This window comes from Bos grunniens, chromosome 24, assembly GCF_055505025.1.
Source record: "Bos grunniens cultivar Pamir isolate PY7600 chromosome 24, Bosgru_T2T1.0, whole genome shotgun sequence".
Taxonomy (NCBI): Eukaryota; Metazoa; Chordata; class Mammalia; order Artiodactyla; family Bovidae; genus Bos; species Bos grunniens.
This window is the reverse complement of record NC_141188.1, coordinates 40,837,662-40,857,631: the sequence shown is the minus strand read 5'-3', so window position 1 is coordinate 40,857,631 and position 19,970 is coordinate 40,837,662. Positions and strand designations below refer to the sequence as shown.

Here is a 19,970-nt window from a genome sequence, read left to right as displayed (position 1 = left end):
ACCAGCCATTCAGATGCTCTCTCCATCATTATTTAGGTTCAGATTATTACCTATAAAATCAGATTCTCTTAAGATTCACAATTAGTGCTAGTGAGATTCAATCTTCTTAGTGATGTAGTTGAAAAGAATAAGTCCCAAACCATGACATTTTGAATGAAAAAACCATCATATCCATATTCATGGCTTTCCCACTTACTAGCTTTGTGACACTGATCAGGTGCCTTTAGTCTCTCTGACCTCCAGCAATAATCATAATAGCGCCAGTTTTACACAACTCACAGGGTCTTTTTAATGTCAGAATCAATGCCTCATACTCTGGAAAGGGTATTTCAACAGTAAACTCACATTGCAAAATATGACAAGGAGTGTATCATGTGCTGAAGTATCTCTCACTGGGTGGGGCCGTATTGGCCACGATGCTGATCAAGTTAGAGTGAATTGATCCCCCAAACTGGAGCATCAAGGGCTGCCAGATGTTGGGGGGCTATTCATCCAGCTCAATTCTGTCTTGGGAAGTCATGAGGGTGAACTGACCAAGGCAATCTGACAGGGAGAGACAGAGAACGAGAGAGACTGAGAAAGAGAGAGAAGCTGATAAATCAGGAATTTAATTAGCAGGGTGACTCAGGTGGAAGGTTGAAGCCTAACTGGATTTCTGTTTACATTAAACAGATTTGATTTGTAATCTGACTCAATTAGCCAGAAATTAAATGCATCTTGAGGCAGAAATACCATGGATGTAAGTATTCTCTTTGGGGGAGAAAAAGAAAAACTCAGCAAAATGATGGCAAGTAACCTCTTCCTACAATCTTATTTCTGGGGTGCTTCTTTTTTCCAGGCCACAGATGGTCATCTTCTTGCCCACCCCAGCCCCACCTCTGTGCTTGTCTTAATCAGGATGGAACATACCATTCCCACAGTGTCAGGGGGATGCTTACCGTTAACATGATAAATGATTCCATGCTGATATGGTGACAGTTAACTTCAATGTGTTCATTGTTGCTGTTTTGATGTGGGCAGGATAAAAATTGAAGTACGAATATTTCCTTTAAAAAAAGAAAGAAAAACCTACCATCAACAGAGTCTTATGAACACCTTGGAGCAGGTGTCCCTGGATATGTCATTATCCCTCTCCATCCTTTCGGATGAAGCAAACTAAGCTTCATCTGAAACACTGAAATGTGGCTCCATTCCTCCTGGGGGGTAGTTGGCATTTGTCACTGTCCCTTGGGGGCGAACCAGTGAGAAGGAGATGAATCCAAACAAAATGATGATTGAGGAGAAATTTAGGATCTCCCCCAGGACTCCTCTCCTGTGACTAGGACCCCAGACCGTTTGCAAAGATCAACCACGTGTCCAGCCTGTGTCCTCACCCTCAGAGCAGGACTAGAGACCTTGGCATATGAGCCACGGTCCCATGAAGCTGCCGAGTAGAAAGAGGAGGGCCTTTCTGAGCATCAGCTTGACATTCCTCATGACTCAGCTTGACCCAGGTCTCTGGCACCAGCTCCACTGAGGGCCTCTTTTTTGCACATCTTCTTGAATCCCAAAGACTTTCCCCTGGGCTAGGGGAGAGCAGAGCTAAGATTGGGATGTTTGTTTGTTTCCAGGGTTGCATATTGACATGTGGGAAGAGCCATGGTTAGTAACTGAGTTAAATAATTGAAACTAAAAGATGCTTGCTCCTTGGAAGAAAAGCTGTGACAAACCTAGACAGCATATTAAAAAGCAGAGACATCACTTTGCCAGCAAAATCCCTCTAGTCAAAGCTATGGTTTTTCAAGTAGTCATGTATGGATTTGAGGGTGGCACAGGGGTTGTATTTTGCCAAAAAGTGGACTCAGGGCTATAACTTTGAGCATCCTTCTCTCTCTCTCTCTCTCTCTCTTTTTTTTTTTTTTTGATGTGGACCATTTTCAGTCTTTATTGAATTTGTTACAGTATTGCTTCAGTTTTATGTTTTGACTTTTTTGTTACCAGGCATGCGGGATCTCAGCTCCCCAACCAGTGATTGAACCTGCACCCCCTGCAGTGGAGCGTAAACTCTAACCACTGGACCACCAGGGAAGTCACTTGGCTTCTTTCTTACATGTTGGTTTCATCTCTGTGACTCATTTAGGAAAAGCACTCTGTTAGCCACTGGGATGTTCAGAGATGAGAGAAAGACAGTCCCCATCCTCAGGAAAGCATCACAGACCGCCAGCATTTTGTGTGCGTCAAGCCCTGTATCATAGGTGTACATACACACCTACTACATCAGGCAGTACATGCGTGCACACACCTAGTGTCCTGCTGCCCCCTCGTGCTGCTGCCAACAGAGCTTTTGATGATGTCGAGCAACGGATGGACATCCAACCCAACCTCCAACCGCCAAGCTTGCAGGACGCTTCTGCCTCCCCAGGAAGATCCCCAGGGCCTCCCCTCCCCCTCCCAAACTGCTCTCTGCTCTGGGTCTGCAATGCAGGAAGGCTGATGGCCCAGGGAGTAAAAAAAAAAAATCTAAAAATCAATAAGATAATTTGTAACTGATCCTTGGACACCAAACATAGGATTTGCCTCCTGCCCTCTCATTGTTTACACTTTAAAAAACCTGGTTCACACTGCAGAACAGTGAGGCATGCAGGCTGGCCTTAATTCAAACCCGTTAATTCAAAGAGTTGCTTTCTACCCTCTCATCTGTTCGGAACTTGATCAGCCTCAGCCAAGATGTTCTTTGGGGCCAGGAGGGAAGCTGGAACAACTGCCTTCTATTCAGCACAGACTGGGACCTGCTTTTGAGCTCACACTTAATACCTCGCTTCCCTTCTGACTCGTTTGCACAGTTGTGTCCGACTCTCTGTGACTCCATGGACTGTAGCCCGCCAGGCTTCTCTATCCATGGGATTCTCCAGGCAAAAATACTGGAGGGGGTTGCCATTTCTTCCTCCAGGGGATTTTCCCAACCCAGAGATTGAACCCGGATCTCTTGCATTTCCTGCACTGGCAGGTGGATTCTTTACCACTAATGCCATCTGGGAAGCCCTTCTGGGCCCATGTTTAAAGCCTACCCCACAGCACAGTTCCAACACTCATGTCTCAAGTAGGCTTTATATACTGATCACTCGCTAAAGTCAGTTTGATAGGCTTGATCTCTGGTGGCCCAAACAGGATTAATTTTTAGAAACACAGCCCTATCTGGAATTGCTAAAAGAAAACATGCTAGAAAAAGGGAGGCAGCACCATTTGTACAATTATTGCAGCAAATGAACAGGAGCATTCCAGCAGTATCTCAGTCCTGCTGCAGTTCATCTTGCAGCTGTCCACAATTCCCGTGACGTGACATGCTGCACTTCACGAGATGATTTCCAGGCCCAGTCTGGGAGGCTCCTCTAAGAGGTGAGGAAGTCGCTGCACAGGGATGATCGACGCGAATGGACGACCTAAATCCTGGCTTCGTGCCTGGTTGCCTTTTTCACGTATCTTTCATCATCATTAGCTGGACCCAGCTTCCCTGTTCCAAATCAGGGTATAAAAAAAACAGCAGACTGAGCAGAGAAAGCTGAGGAGGCACAATTCAGCAAACAATCCCAGAGACACAAAAAGGCAGCAAAATCTCATAAAATAAAAACAGTGCATCTGAGACCCACCCTGGGTAGCAAATCTCATTTGCTGTAGACATGAATCTCTCCACCTGTCAAGGACTCACCGACTACCTTCCATATCAGCATCTACTCCCTCACTTAACATTGATCCAGAGGAAGTATCTTCCAGACATGCTTTTTATTACCAGGTGGTGAGACAAATGGTTCTTTGGTCAATCAAGGCACAGGGCAACTCTATCAAATCCTTTTTTAAAATTATAATATTCATCTTCCTACTTCTGGTGAAAGATCAGAATAAAGTTGTCTGATAAAATGCCTTAGAGTTCTGAAAACCAGAGGCTGTGTCCACTGTCTTATGTTCAAGATATATTTTTATTTCATGGGAGTTGGTACCTTTAAGTTACATGGCTGCCTATTCTTACCCCTCTGGGAAGGACAGCTCATAACTATAGGAGAGGAAAGCCTCATACATGAAGCCTTTCATTCTCTCCACGGTCATCAAAAATGAGTTTCCTTTGGCAGACAGCTGAGTTTGCAAATGAGTTGAAGTGATTCATAGGCTGGTGAAAAAATAGCATCTTGAAATCTATTCTTAAACCCACAGCTTTATAAACTCAGTTCACACTTTCGGTGTTTCCCAGGCAAACATTCAGAGACACAGGGAGCCATGAGCCTGTGGCAGGGATGAAATTGGGAAGCAGTACAGGAATAGTCAAAGCTATGACAAACTTAGACAGTGTATTAAAAAGCAGAGACATCACTTTACCAGCAAAGGTCAGTAGAGTCAAAGCTATTGTTCTTCCAGCAGTCACGTACGGATGTGAGAGTTGGGTCATAACAAAAGCTGAGGGCTGAAAAATTGATGCTTTCGAATTACGGCACTCCTTGAGAGTCCCCTGGACTACAAGGAGATCAAACCAGTACATCCTAAAGGAAATCAACCCAGAATATTTATTGGAAGGACTGGTGCTGAAGCTGAAGCTCCAGTACTTTGGCCACCTTATGTGAAGAGCCAGCTCACTAGAAAAGAGCTTGATATTGGGAAAGATTTTGGAGGCAAGAGGAGAAGAGGGCAGCAGAGGATGAGATGGCTAGATATCATCAGTGGACATGAATTTGAGTGAACTCTAGGAGATAGCGGAGGTCAGGGGCGCCTAGCATGATTCGGTTCCAGGGGTCATAAAAGAGTTGACTTAGCAACTCAACAACAACAACAATGGGACTAGCTCTGTGGTCACCACTGGGAGGATCCCTATGGCCTCACTGGGGTGGGCTCAGGCAGGCACGCCCTGGGTCACTGATCTAGAAATTAATGTGGACAAAGTCAGCACAACAGCAGAGCAGAGAGAGGGACCCTCTTAATCCTCCTTCCCTTCATCCTTTTTACTCCCAATCCCAAACCAAAGAGGGACATTTCTCATGGCTTTGTGTTTTGTAAGAAAATTCCCAAATCAGGGATCCTCAATGTCCAGGATCTAATGCTTGATGATCTGAAGTGGAGCTAATGTTAATAATAAGAGAAGTGAACTGGACAAGAAATGTACTGCACTTGGATCATCCAGAAACCATCCCCTCACCCCTAGTCCATGGAAAAGTTGTCTTCCATGAAACTAGTCCCTGGTGCCGAAAAGGTTGGGGACCACTGCCCCAAATGCTTCACAGAGCAAGAGTCATGGATTATCTGAGCAGAAAATCTGGACTGCAGATGGCAGGGTTCAGAAGTAGAACTAAGTTCTGTGACTATCGTTAACTGAATCCATCCTCAGGAATACAAGAAACCTGAAGCAGGGTTTTTGAGGAATCCCTGCGTTTTAGAGCTTTAAGAAACTGAGTACTCGCCCATGTGGTAAAAGACGGTGCGTGCACATGTGTGTTCAGTCATATCCAACTCTGTGACCCCATGGACTGTAGCCCATCAGGTTCCTCTGTCCATGGGATTTTCCAGGCAAGAACACTGGAGTGGTCGCCATTTCTTCCTCCAGGGTGTCTTCCCGACCCAGGGATTGAACTTGTGTCTCCTATGTCTCCTGAATTGCAAGCAGATTCTTTACCGCTGAGCCAGTGGGTACTTAGGGCTAAAAAGTGCATCTCCTCACCCCCAAACACAGTATGAGAGCAGAAGCAGAAGGAGTCTGTCTCATTTCCCTCTTCCTTGTCCCCTGGTTGCAGGAGGGACTGAGGGAAGCTTGATAGCTAGAAACTGCCCTGTCTTCACTGCTGTTGAGAAGCTGCTGAGAGGAACAGTGAATGGTGGTGATACATTATTCAAGACAGCAAAAACAAAATAACAGTAGCCAACCTTTATTGGGAACTGACTGTATTCTAGGCACTGAGCTAAGTGCTCTACACATCATTTATTTACAATTCCTCATGATAAACTTATGAAGTAGATCAATGCAAATAATGTTATGATTTGCTTTCCAATGGGTGGGAAAACAGTGTTTGGTAAGCTTCTTGCCTGAAATGAGATGGCTTGCCCACCAGAGAGCCAAGACATGGACCCTGCCCTGCCTGCCTCCAGAGGCCACCGCTGTGCCCCCTCCAGGAAGTATACTAAGAGGTGAGGATGGGGCTTTCAATTCAGTCCCTCAGTCATGTCCAACTCCTTGTGACCCCATGTACTGCAGCACACCAGGCCTCCCTGTCCATCACCAATTCCCGGAACTTACTCAAACTCATGTCCATTGAGTTGGTGATGCCATCCACCATCTCATCCTCTATTGTTCCCTTCTTCTCCTGCCTTCAGTCTTTCCCAGAATCAGGGTCTTTTCCAATGAGTCAGTTCTTCACATCAAGTGGCCAAAGTATTGGAGCTTCAGCTTTAGCATCAGTGCTTCCCAATGAATATTCAGGACTGATTTCCTTCGGGATTGACTGGTTTGATATCCTTGCAGTCTAAGGGACTTAGACTTAAGAGTCTTCTCCAACATCACAGTTCAAAAGCATCAATTCTTTGACGCTCAGCTTGTTTACAGTCCAACTCTCACATCCATACATGACTACTGGAAAAACCATAGCTTTGACTAGATGGATCTTTGTTGGCAAGGTAATATCTCTGCTTTTTAATATGCTGGTTGGTCACAGTTTTCCTTCCAAGGAGCAAGTGTCTTTTAATTTCATGGCTGAGGTCACTATCCACAATGATTTTGGAGCCCCCAAAAATAGTTTCACTGTTTCCATTGTTTCCCCATCTATTTACCATGAAGTGATGGGACTGGATGCCATGATCTTAGTTTTCGGAATGTTGAGTTTTAAGCCAACTTTTTCACTCTTCTTTCACTTTCATCAAGAGGCTCTTTAGTTCAGCCATATCTCCACGAGGAAGGCCATGAGACTGGATGTCGGCCTGAAAGACACGATTAGGGAGCCTGGGACCTAGAAAGTGACTGTTAGTCACTTGGTCATGTCTGACTTTTTGTGACCCCATGGACTGTAACCCACCAGACTCTTCTGTCCATGGAATTCTGCAGGCAAGAATACTGGAGTGGGTAGCCATTCCCTTCTCCAAGGGATGGTCCCAACCCAGGGATCGAATCCATGTCTTCTGTGTTGCCTGCATTGGCAGGCGGGTTACCACTAGTGCCACCTGGGGAACCCTGAGCCCCTGACTGGAGGGGATATTTCTGCAGGTCAGTTGCTCGCTGTTCATTGCAACACTGGAAAATTTTAAACCAAAACTGAGTTTTTCCAGAAATGTGCTTTCCTGAATTCTTCAGGCGGGTGTGCTATTAATATGGAAATGAGGAGAGAGTTTAATCATGTTTCACTGTTTGCTGGAAAGAAAGCCAACAGTCTGATATGCTAAGTATCATCAGATTTGCTAAATGGGGTCAGGATTACGGGGTCCATGCGGGGCGGATGGATTTCTTACTGCTCATTATCCCTATTGAATAGCTGGAATAGATTCAATGCGGTGAGAGGCCAGGCCACGGAGGGGCCACCGCGCCTCTGCACCTGGCAGGGTGCTCCTGAGGAGCCCTTGGCCTGGAGCAGGATCTGGGGTGGCAGAGGGGAGGTGGGGTGGGCAGCCAACCCCACCCCTGAGCCCGGCCCTACCCACCGCCCAGTGATCAGTGCGCAGAGCAGGTGCAGGGCTGGAGTTCAAGATCAAAGGGCAGATCAAAGAGGATTCCTTGCCCTAGCCAGAGTGTAATTGATTTCTGTTTGCAAAGTAAGTCCACGGACACTGTCTCAATGATTCCTCCTAAGACTGAGGAGAGAACAGCAAGACAGATATTTTCATCTACCTGGTTTATAGATGAATAAATGAGTCCCAGAGACAGTTAAGGGGTTTTTCCAGTGAGAACAGACACAGGCAGGCCCCAGCGCCAACCCCACTCGCCCTGCTACACCACGATGCAACCTCCCATATGGGGGTCCCCGGAGGACCAGGCTCCCACCCTTGAGTTCCAGCCTCAGCTTGACCTAATCTTGCTCCCAACCACAGGGAAGTGAGAACCTCAGGGTGATTTCAAATTTCAACTCCCTCTTCTTAACTAATCTCTAAAGAAGCATGTGGTTCAGACGGTTAAAAAAAAAAAAAAATCTGGAGACCCGCGTTCGATCCCTGAGTGGAAAGGTCCCCTGGAGAAGGGAATGGCTACTCACTCCAGTATTCTTGCCTGGGAAACCCCATGGACAGAGGAGCCTGGCAGGCTATAGTCCATAGGATTGTAATCGGATACGACCTAGGAACCAAACAGCAACAAGAACCTGATGACTTGAAATGACAAGAGGAGCGAGATGTGGTCATTGGCCATAGGAGCCTCCACAGACCCAAGGTCAGCAGAGGGTGGGATGAGGGAAACTGAGCTAAGCCAGGAGCCCTTCCCCACCCCCTCCCACCCCCTGGCCCAGGTGTCAGTCCCAGGCATTGGATGGACACCTGGTGACCAGGTTGTCACACTGAGTCAGAGACACATCAGAAAGAACCAGGAAGGGCGGGGAGCAGAAGTGGGGGAGCTTTTCTGCAAAATGAGGGGATAGGCTATGAACAGGTCTGTAAGGCCCTCAGAAGCAGACGTGTGGAAGCAGCCGAGCAATCAGAGGTTTGTGAAAGGATGCTGTCACGGATTCAGTGAGAAAGGCCGGAGTGATGGTGCCACCTCTCCAGGAGGGGTCCGAGCCGGTGACTCTGTCACACCCACTTTCAATTGCAATTCAAAACGCACCTCTTCGAGTAGCTTTCTCACCCCCTGACAAATACCTGTGCTGTCCTAGGGGATCTGAGCTTTCTGTCCTGAGTGCTCCCAAGGTCAAGTGCACATTGGAAGTACAAGTGCAAATGATTCTTACCAGGAGTCACCCTGAGAACTTTGACTTCATGACAACTATTAGTATGAAAAAAAATGTTAATTAGTACAGGACTGTTGTAGGAATAAAAAACGTGTGTAAATATCAATTGTAACAATTATTAGAGAAAATGCAATCTCACATAGCTGTGAAATTCAAGATCATTATTATTCATTGACAAATAGTAATGATGGCATAAAACTAAGGTAACCTCAGTTCAGATGAGCAAATAAAGTTGACAGCAGAATGACCCTCATTAATGAATTTGACATGAGCCTTCCCCCGTTAATAGATTCTTAGCCAATGGTGAGTTTTTAATTAGGATATAAATTTCAGGTACATTGATAATACATGTGGAAATGTGAAGGCTTCAACCCAGCTAATACGTATTGCTTCCTATGCATTCGGAGTCAGTGTCCCATAAAGACAAACATACAGGGGCCCTGCTCCTGAGTTTCCTCCCCGTAATTCTCTCGAGATGGAGAAGATGACTTGAGATTATTTGGAAGCAAGATGGAACAGGAGAGAGAGAGAAGTTGAAAATACAAGGCAAATGAAGTAAACTTTGGGAGGGAGCAATGGAAAGCTGGTACCAACCAGAGTTCTTGGTCTTCCCCAACTGATAGAAACTGATCAGAGGCCAGACAAGAAATTCCAGCCAGGCTTTACTGGGGTCCCTGCTGCAGCAGAAGGATCGAGAACAGTAACTGGTTCCCTCGCTTGCTCCCCAAGGCAGAGTGAGCTGGTTCCTTATGTGGGGTGAGAGTAGGGGTGTGTTGTGGGAGCTGGCCAAAGGGGTGGCTTAGGTGATCTCCCTTCCTCTTTGTGGTGTCTTGTCCAGGGGGCAGGAGCAGTACCCTGCTTTTGTTCCCAGCTCTTCAGAAGTGGGCTTTTTGGTCTTTATATCTTTGTCTGTAATCTGTCTCCAACTGCACATGCACATATTAATAGTTATTTTCAGTCCCTTGTATGCGTGAGTGTATGCTCAATCACTTTAGTCATGTCTGACTCTTTTCAATTCTGTGGACTACAACACGTCCACAGGATTTCCCAGGCAAGAATACTGAAGTGGTAGCCATTTCCTTCTTCAGGGGATCTTCCCGACCCAGTGATCGAACCCACGTCTCCTGCATCTCCTGCATTGCAGGTGGATTCTTTACTGTTGAGCCACCAGGGAAGACCTTCGTCCCTTCTAGTTTCTTTGTATTCTATTGCTCGAGGAGGAAACATTTGTCCAGGTGCAAGCACTGCAGCAAAAAGTCCCAGGTCCCAGCCTGTCTCAAAGCCACACTTGTCAAAGTAGGTCCTAGGTTCCTGGCTGGAGTCCCAGACTTCTGTCCTCTGCAAATACCCCACCCCTCCCCACTTGCAACCCATCAGATCAGAGTCCCAGGAGAGAGCCTGAGAATCTTCATTTTACTAAAATCCTCAGCTGAGTCTCCTATTCATAAAACAAGAAGCACTGCCTGGTGCTCTGAGACCAGGGTTTAAAAGTGCTCTTCTGAGGCCATTGCCTTATTTTATAGGGGAGGCCCCTGAGACCAGAGGGAGGGAGCCAGAACTCCAGAGCTCGGCTTTATTTCACCTCCATATGGCCAGGTCTGTGCCAGGCTCCCCTCCCAGGGACCAGTTTCAGCTGCCTGCAGGGAGTTACCGTCAACATCCCAAATTCCAGCATCAAACTGAATTCGCACTCTGTTCCCACCATACCTGCCATCCTGGGGTCAGCGCTGGCCTCTGGAGATCCCGCATCTGGCCTTCAGGCTGAGGTTGTGCTTCCAAATCGTGATTGGAGGTAATTTTCCTGCTCCTCCTTGGCTTCCTGGTCAATGTTTTAAAACATAAAGCATGATTTAAAAAAAAAAAACTACCTATTTAAATCTATTTTTCTGAGAATTAATAGATAATGTATGTGTTTAGAAAAGCAGATCTAGACACTGGTATGTGACCACCTGCCACCAAATTTTCTCTTCTGACTGTGTCCCGTGAGTCTCCCCTTGGGTGTGAGTGTGAGCAAACCTGTCTCCTGCATTGCATGTCGTGGATCCCTGAATCTAGGTTAGGCAGTTTTGCAGCATCCTGATCTTTTCTTAGACCCAACCTGAGAGAGAGGGTGCTTATAGAATTCCAAGATGAAGAAACAAGCTTTCTGTTTGAAACAGCTTCTAACAGACTGGTGTCGTCTGACTTCTACAGAAAAGGCCACTTTTTTTGTTATCTCTGTTTTGTTCAGTTAGGTGCCCAAGGAAGTGGTTAATTCTTTAAGAGCGATGGTAAGAGTGGCTGGGGCTCTATTTCATACCTATTCCCTATTTCTTTTTCTTTCTTTTTAACCAGCGCACCCAACTGTAGAGCAATGTAGTCCTTCCTTATGTAAGAGAAGCAAACAGACTTCTGCATATCTGCACAATTTTATGACAGATCTCACCCAAAGTCCACTTTCTGAAAGTACCGATACTATGCTTTATCCCAAAGCCATTACGTTGTTCATTCCTCCTCTGCCCTCATGCACACCCCTGTGTGACTGTGGCTTCATGAAAGCGACAGTGGGGTCACTGAGAGACGACAGTGTCTTCTGTAAATTGACTCAAGCTGGCACATCTAAAACATAGAGTCCCCTGAGTCTGGTGGTTTTTCCCACAAAATGGCCCTGCCGCTTACTGCTTTCTGACTTGGCTGAAATCAAGAAAGGGACATGATATCTTTATTTTCCAGGCAGAAAGGTAAAACCAGGCAATGACAAATCAATCCTCAAGGCACACAGGTCTATTCCTGAAAGTGGAAAACGTGATTCTGAGAGTCCAGCATGGCTGGCCTTAAAAGTCAAAATTCGCTGACTCATTCCCAAGTGTCAGGAATTTTAAAATCTCAGATGTACTGTTTTCCAAATGGAAACTGGTGGCCACTGTCTGACACATCCACTGGGTATGACAAGGCCTTGGGACAGAGAGGAGGTGGTGCTGAGGGTTGGCGGGTGCATCCTGAAAAGCTCTATTAGCCCCAGGTTGGGATCGATGTGAAACTTAATACTTTAATGACTGGGCTGCTCGTGGGCTCTTGTTTTTAATTCTCTGGTCCCGAGAGAATGATTTTCTTCTCTCAATCGAATCTTCTTGAGAGAGGAGGAGAAAGCAAGGAGATAAGTGTGGGTCAGGCAGTGCTTAGGGCAGAGCTTCCTAAGGGAAGGGACTGCTCCTGATACACGGAGCAGGCAGCCAAGGGTGGCCAGTGAGCACCATGCATCTGGACTCAAACCTCTTCTCCATCCCCTACCTATCCCCTGAGCTGAGTCACTGACATGATTTGAGTCTCATCTCCTCCTCTGTTTCCCTGCCCCAGGATGGTTAGTATGAAATGAGATCATCACATAAAAAAACATTGTGTCTGATGTCTGGCACATAGTGGATATTTAATACTGATAGGGAATTTCAATTATTTTATTTCAATGTTTAACAACTTGCCTAGAGAGCACCAGAGGGTCAGTATATTTGGTGTGAGTGGATGATACATGAATGACACACTGAACTCATCACAGGTGGAACCAGCTTGTGACTGTCATCAACATCAGAAGTTCCTAATAGGCAGAGACCATCTGAGATCACAGGCAAGCATCAGTCTTTATGCGTATCAGCTAATTTAGCCTTCCAAACAATCCTATCAAGTCAGTGTGATCGTTGTTCTTGTGAAGATGAGAAAATTGAGGAGTTCGATACTTACCCAAAGGCACAGAGCCAGAAAGTGAGAAAAACTGTGGTATATATACACAATGGAGTATTATTCAGCCATTAAAAAGAATACATTTGAATCAGTTCTAATGAGGTGGATGAACCGGGAGCCTATTATACAGAGTGAAGTAAGCCAGAAAGAAAAACACTGATATAGTATACTAACGCATATATATGGGATTTAGAAAGATGGTAACAATAACCTTGTATGCGAGACAGCAAAAGAGACACAGATGTATAGAGAACAGTCTTTTGGACTCTGTGGGACAGGAAGAGGGTGGGATGATTTGGGAGAATGGCATTGAAACATGTATAATATCATATATGAAATAAACAAACAAAAAAAACAAAAGTCCACACTCTGAGCCAAGTGTCAGCAAACCCGTAGGCCACTCTTGTTAGCTTCCTGCTTTTATAGATAAAGTTTTATTGGAACACAGACGTGCACATTAGATTACATACCATCTCTGACTGCTTTTGCATTGCAGTGGCTGAGCTGAGAAGTCATCTACAAGGCCTGCAATGTTTAAAATACTTACTGCCTGGCCCTTCACAGAAAACATTTGCCAGCCTTGCTATAAATCACTACAGCATAGTACCTTCTTGGTGAGAGAGAGAGACATATCACGTACCCAGACTTCTAAGATACAAGATGGAACATGAGCTACACAGGGGTACAAAGAAAATGTGACCTTTCTAGACACAATGGTGGTGAATGTGTGTGTCTGTGTGTGTGGTTGTGGGAGAGGGCAGTGCTAACCTCCTCTGACTGTGAAGCTCAAGTGGAAACAAGAACAGCATAAGTGAAGACTAAACGTGATAGCTAGGTTTGGCAGTTTTCGATAAAAAAGACCAATTGGGAGAAAGATTTGTATCCTAGAGTAGTTACCAGAAGAAGCTATAGTATTTCTGCTTTTATGCAAACGAAGTAGTAGGGACTTCCCTGGCGGAACAGTGATTAGGACTTTGTCTTCCAGAGCAAGAGATGAGGGTTCAGTCCCTGGCTGGGCAGTCAAGATCCCACATGCCTTGTGCCCTAAAAACATAAAACAGAAGCAATATGGTAACAAATTCAATAAGTACTTTAAAAGTGGTCCATATCCCCCCCAAAATATTTAATGAGGAAATGAAGTAAAAAAAAAAACTATTAAAAAAGTTAACGAGGAAATGAATATCAAGAAGTAGTAAAATCTAATTTAACATCTTAAAATCAGTTTCACCCCTAAGTTTCAACACTCATGAGAAAGTTTCTACCAACAGAGTCGAGCAAGAGCATGGCAAGCTCACAAGAAGTCTGAGTCTCCAGGGTGCTGTGCAAACACAAAATTGCCACTTAAACTCTAAAAAGCCGATGAGGATGTTAGAATTAAGTCAGCTACTTAAAGCCAGCATATACGTCATCATAGCATGTAGCTATACCTGCTTTTTGTGCAATTTCTTCAACTCTTGCTCCTCAGTACGTTTTTTTCTTATTTGCCGCTTATCTCATTCACACCAAGCAATTCAGCAAGGGAATAGTCTTCTTCAAAACATTTAAAATTGGATGAATATTCCCTTTGATCTCTTGTTTATTTCAATGTCTGACACCACACTTGACTGGTGAGCATTCCTGGTCTCCAAGAGAAACAACCACCCTCCCCTGGGTATTCCTTGAAAATGATGTTACTTTTCTCTGATGGTAAACATCACGCAGAGATAAAACTGAAAACAGAAAATTTAATAAAGTAAAGACACATTTGACCATCTTTCTCTGGAGCTTCAGAAAGTGTTCAGTGTTTTATAAGCAGTACATGGCGTAATGCAGGCATACCCAAAAAGATGGATAGTCGTTCCATTATTTCGAGATTTCCCCTGGTGATCATAGCTGCAAGGCTTTCACTGCTTCCTGGATCGTTATTACATGATTCCTGCCTTTTCAGCCTATTTTTCTCTCACGTTCTTCTAGCTTGAATGAGGAGTTTATGTTTTTGGTAAATAGAGGTAAGTTAAATGAGGTTGAAGGTTTGGGGAGTCAATTGAAATCAACTGCTGTTAAATATGGATGAAGGTTACAGGATCAAAGCCTCACTTGCCAAAAGAAAAAAAAAATCTCTTATTTTGCACATTTGCTGCCCATGGGCATTTCAAAAAGGGCTCTTAGCAACTCCAAGCTTTATCTCTGCTGCTGCTGCTAAGTTACTTCAGTCGTGTCTGACTCTGTGCAACCCCATAGATGGCAGCCCACCAGGTTCCCCCATCCCTGGGATTCTCCAGGCAAGAACACTGGAGTGGGTTGTCATTTCCTTCTCCAATGAGTGAAAGTGAAAAGTGAAAGTGAAGTCGCTCAGTCGTGTCTGACCCTCAGCAACCCCATGGACTGCAGTCTTCCAGGCTCCTCCATCCATGGGATTTTCCAGGCAAGAGTACTGGAGTGGGGTGCCATTGCCTTCTCCGAAGCTTTGTCTCAGCCACATTCTATTCCATTTCAAGTCACACGCTATTTTTTTTAACCTTAATTATCACCCCATTCTTAAAGAGACGTTCAGATTATGCCAAAAAACTTGAGGTACTCTTTTTGATGGGGCTTCCCAGGTGTTGCTAATGGTAGAGAACACACCTTCCAATGCAGGAGATAAAAGAGACATGGGTTTCACCCCTGGGTCGGGAAGATCCCCGGGAGGAGGGCATGGAAACCCACTTCAGTATTCTTGCCTGGAGAATCCCCATAGACAGAGGAGCATGATGGGCTACAGCCCATAGGGTCGCAAAGAGTCAGACATGACTTAGCAAGCACACACACACACACCCTTTTCGACAAAGCAGATATTAATTGAATAGTGTGTAATGTCTGGGTTCTCACCTGCTTCTTAATTTTGCATTTTGGTCCATTTCTCTCTGAGATGAGGAGAGGACGAGGTTAACCCAGGAGGCCCAAATTTAATTCCATGTTAAAGTCTCGTTCCATCAGTACCAGATGGAGGCCGAGTCCAGAGAGGCACAGAAAGACCCCCCAGCTGAACACTTCAATTTCTTCTAAGAAATGAGATATTAATGATCTGTTCAGTTCAGTTCAGTTGCTTAGTCGTGTCTGACTCTTTGCAACCCCATGGACTGCAGCACACCAGGCTTCCCTGTCCATCATCAACTCCTGAAGCTTGCTCAAACTCATGTCCATTGAGTTGGTGATGCCATCCAACCATTTCATCCTCTGTCGTCCCCTTCTCCTCCTGCCTTCAATCTTTCCCAGAATCAGGGTCTTTTCCAATGAACCAGTTCTTCACATCATGTGACCAAAGTATTGGAGCTTCAGCTTCAGCATCAGTGCTTCCCAATGAATATTCAGGACTGATTTCCTTTAGGATTGACTGGTTGGATCTCCTTGCAGTCCAAGGGGCTCTCAAGAGTCTTCTCTAACACCACAGTTCAAAAGCATCAATTCTTCAGTGCTCAGCTTTCTTTATGATCCAACTCTCACATCCACACATGACTACTGGAAACCTATAGCTTTGACTAGACAGACCTTTGTTGGCAAAGTAATGTCTCTGCTTTTTAATATGCTGTCTGCTGCTGCTGCTGCTAAGTCGCTTCAGTCACATCTAGAAGCTGTTAAATACAAGGCCTTCTCAACTAGACACAGAAGGCTGGTTTTCCTTTCTATTTGCACCCCTTTCTTTGAAAGGGGGCTTCCCGAGTAGCTCAGTAATAAAGGATCCTTCTGCCAATGCAGGAGATGCAAGAATCGTGGGTCAATCCCTGGTCCAGGAAGATCTCCTGGAGAAGGAGATGGCAATCCACTCCAGTATTCTTGCCTGGAAAATCCCATAGACAAAGGAGCCTGGCAGGCTACAGTCCATGGGGCCACAAAGACACGACTATGCAACTGAGCACACATTCCATAGAAAAGCCTAAGTGTAATACTGAGAGCTTGTTATCAGAGGATATGATAAAGCATCAGAAGGTGAATCAAAAGGCTGGGCTTGGGAGAGAAGAGAAAAAAAAAACCAAGAAGGAACAACAGAATTAACATAATTGCAGACTGGTTAGGACTCTCCCAGGCAATAGGGATGCTGCTTCATTTTCCGAGTCCTGGTTTCCCCAAGAGTAATATTAGGGTCATCACATTTTCTGTGAATTGACCAGATCTTAACAAAATATGCAAGAACAAAAGTACTAGACACCTGCATACTATATAGTGGATGATATATTTCAAAGTACTGATTCCCCTCCCCATACACCCCTTCCTATGGATGTCTCCCTCTGAGAGAATTAAACATCTCTGCCCCATGAATATCATGTTACTTGCTTTCACCAATGAACTGAAAGCAGAAACAATGCATACTTTGAACACAAGCTCTGAGAGTTTTCTCCTTGTGTCCCCATGCTCTTATTTCTCTCCGCCTAGAGATAAGCAGTGACAGATTAGCTTAGTCTTCCGACTTTAAATTTTTTATGTTCTGTTAATTTTCTATAACAATTTCTTCTGGTTTCTACTTCATTCTACAGGAATATCCTCTCTGAAAATGTCAGCCTGAGAGAAAGGGGGATGGAAATTCAGAGAATCTCTCCAGGACCAACCCCCAAGGGGATGGAAAAGCAGAGGTGAAAATTTAAGGGCATGTTAAAGTAACTTGAAGTCAAACGACTAGGAATTGGCTTCCAGCTTTCAAATTAGCAAGTTAAATATAACATTCTCTGTAAGCAAATGTGTCAGGAAATGCTCACTCCTGTTCTTCTGATACAAATATAAAATAACTAGATTTCTAGAGCACAATTTTGTAATACTTATCAGGAAGATTTAAAGCAGGCATAGCCTCCTAGGTAGTGAAACCCCCCACAGGGCTGTGTCATAAGGGAATGATAATAGATGTGCATAGAGTCTGTGTAGAAGGCTGTTCTCACCAAGAATAAGGGCTGAGGGGCTAACAATGCTTTTGTCTGAAGTGTGGCATTAATGCAATTTCTCGTACCTTTTCTCTCTTTTTCTCCTTCTCCTCTTCCTTCTCTCCTTTTCTCCTTCTCCTCCTTTTTTGCTTATCTATTTTTAAATGGCCGAGAGAACTTTCTTCATTTCTGTAACAAGGAGGGAAATATATTTCAGAAAAAGAGGGAGGGCTTCCCTGGTGGTCCAGTGGCTAAGATGCCAACTCCCGTTGCACGGAGCCCAGGTTCAATTCCTGATCAGAGAATTAGATCACACATGCTGCAACTGAGAGATCTCATGCCTCGACAAGATCAAAGACCCCACAGGCCAGAACTGAGACCCGGCACAGCCAAATACATAAATATTTTTAAAAAAGAAAAAAAATAGAGGGAAATTCAGGAAGAGCTTATGTCCCTCTTGGGTAACATTGTTCCCCTCTGGGGGACAATGGGCTTCCCTGTCCCACTGCTGCTAGTGGAGTGGCCTCAACACGGGGATGATCAAGTTAAGTCCGAGAGGAGGCGAGAGGGTTGTCTCACCCTGCAATTCACACCCCTGCTGGGGGTGGGCGGGGTTTATCTGTGGAAAGTACCCTCTGAGTTCCCCAACCTGCATACACTCCAGGAGCCCAAAATAAGAGACAAGAGCTCACAGGACGTTCAGCCGGGCTGGACCCCACCTTCCATGAGGCTCGATGCCTGCTTTCTTTCATCGTTATTCACAGTCCCACCCACTTTCACACCTGGGTTAACTTTCTCTCCAGTTGGGTGTTTTCCTTCACTGCGGTTTCCTTGGTTCCATCTTCCTTCCAAGGAGTCATTAAACTCGGTAGGAAAACCATAGTTAGGAGGCCGCACAGCTGCAGAGGCCCATGGATAATAAGGAAGTGGTGAACGAATCTCCACATACTTAAAGCTCAGCTGTTTGAAACACACTGAATGCAAAAATCACTGGTGAGTTACAATGTGTTAAATGACTATAATTAAGGCCTCTATTTTATGACACAGTTCATGATCTTTCATTGCAAAAATTGTAGCTGGGGCACCCACAGTGGTGGACACTACATTTTTTATTCCTTTCTGTGGGACTGAGAAAGACTGGGACAAAAGCATGGTGGAAAGATCATTATGTTATAGGAGGAGTTTTATTATTTGGATTCTTTGAGGCTCTTCGTAATCTTTAGCCAATGATTTTTGTACACTGTCTTCCTGCTTTACATCTGTTGACAGAAGAATGGGGAGTCAATTACATTTCAACAAAATTTCCAGCTGCTGAGCATGTCTAGATAACTGGTCTGTTGTTATTTTCCTAATGTGGGTTTTTTTACATAAAGCAGTTGTGAGAACAAGACATGAAATACTAAACTCGTTGAGTTCAGCATGAGTTTGGCCGTTTGGGAGAAAAGCTAACTGGTCAGATATTAAAGCAACCTGATCACTTTCTCACTTAAATGAAGACTCGTGGAATTTCCCAAGATCTATCATTAGAATTTTATTATTTTGTACCCAGAAACCTATATTTGATACATTTTTCTTTTTCCCTCGTACATAACTTCTGTGTTCTGTGCTCAGTCTTAGACAACTGTTTTTGACTTCATGAACTGTAGCCCACCAGACTCCTCTGTCCATGGGGTTTCCCAGGCAAAAATACTGGAATGGGTTGCCATGCCCTCCCCCAGAGGATCTTCCCAACCCAGGGATCAAACACGTCTCCTGCATTTCAGGTGGATTTTTTACTGCTGAGCCCCTGGGGAAGACAGTACATACTTCTGAGTTTAACTCTATTCCCGCTTTAAAAAAATCTAAGTTGGAGGACTAGTTCTTAGTCATTTCCATCAATGGGTGAATGAAATTGTTAACTTATTCTTAAGTACAAACCATAAGATTGATATTTGCCTTTCAGTGTAGCCAACTTATAATATTCTATTACAACATAATTTATGAGCCTGATTTGACAACGTTTTTAGTGTAGTCATTATTCAGATTGTCTGTAGTCATTCTGCTTGAGTTAGGACCATAAGGTTCAGCTATCATTGGTGATGAATGTTCTGGATTCCAATCTTGTTGTTGCCATTGATGTTCTGAGCTAATCTTTTATCTTTGTGTCCTCAAGGAGAAAGTACAGCTTAGAAAGCCAAACTTGCCACCAAGGATATAGAAAGAATAGATATAACTGCTGTAAAATGTTTTTAAAATGGAGAGTGATATTGCTTAATGCACCTTGAACTTGTTACAAAGTCCAAGCTCATCTGGAGAAGGAAATGGCAAGCCATTCCAGTATCCTTGCCTGGGAAATCCCATGGACAGAGGAGCCTGGTGGGCTACAGTCCATGGGGTTGCAGAGAGTCAGACACGACTAAGCATGCACACACACATGGTATTTCCATGTGTGATCCTTTATCTCCTTTCAAGAGGAATGAAGAGTCTTTGCCAGACCACTGTCTGGCCAAAGGGCACTACTGTTTTACATGCA

General features: G+C 44.7%; 1 long non-coding RNA gene across 6 annotated transcripts; it reads right to left on the bottom strand.

The window, feature by feature from the left end:
* Positions 1-944: 944 nt before the first annotated feature.
* On the bottom strand, positions 945-18,218 carry LOC147346117 (uncharacterized). Of its 6 annotated transcripts, none has more exons than XR_015153465.1 (5): positions 18,038-18,207; positions 17,545-17,647; positions 13,488-13,634; positions 10,584-10,695; positions 945-1,046 (listed from the first exon to the last, which is right to left on the bottom strand). It is a non-coding gene; the product is annotated as an uncharacterized LOC147346117 (long non-coding RNA). The 6 variants fall into 6 exon arrangements; XR_015153466.1 differs by lacking the exon at positions 945-1,046 and adding an exon at positions 2,273-3,490 and having other exon boundaries at positions 18,151-18,218; XR_015153463.1 differs by lacking the exon at positions 945-1,046 and adding an exon at positions 2,273-3,490.
* Between the last annotated feature and the right edge of the window lie 1,752 nt (positions 18,219-19,970).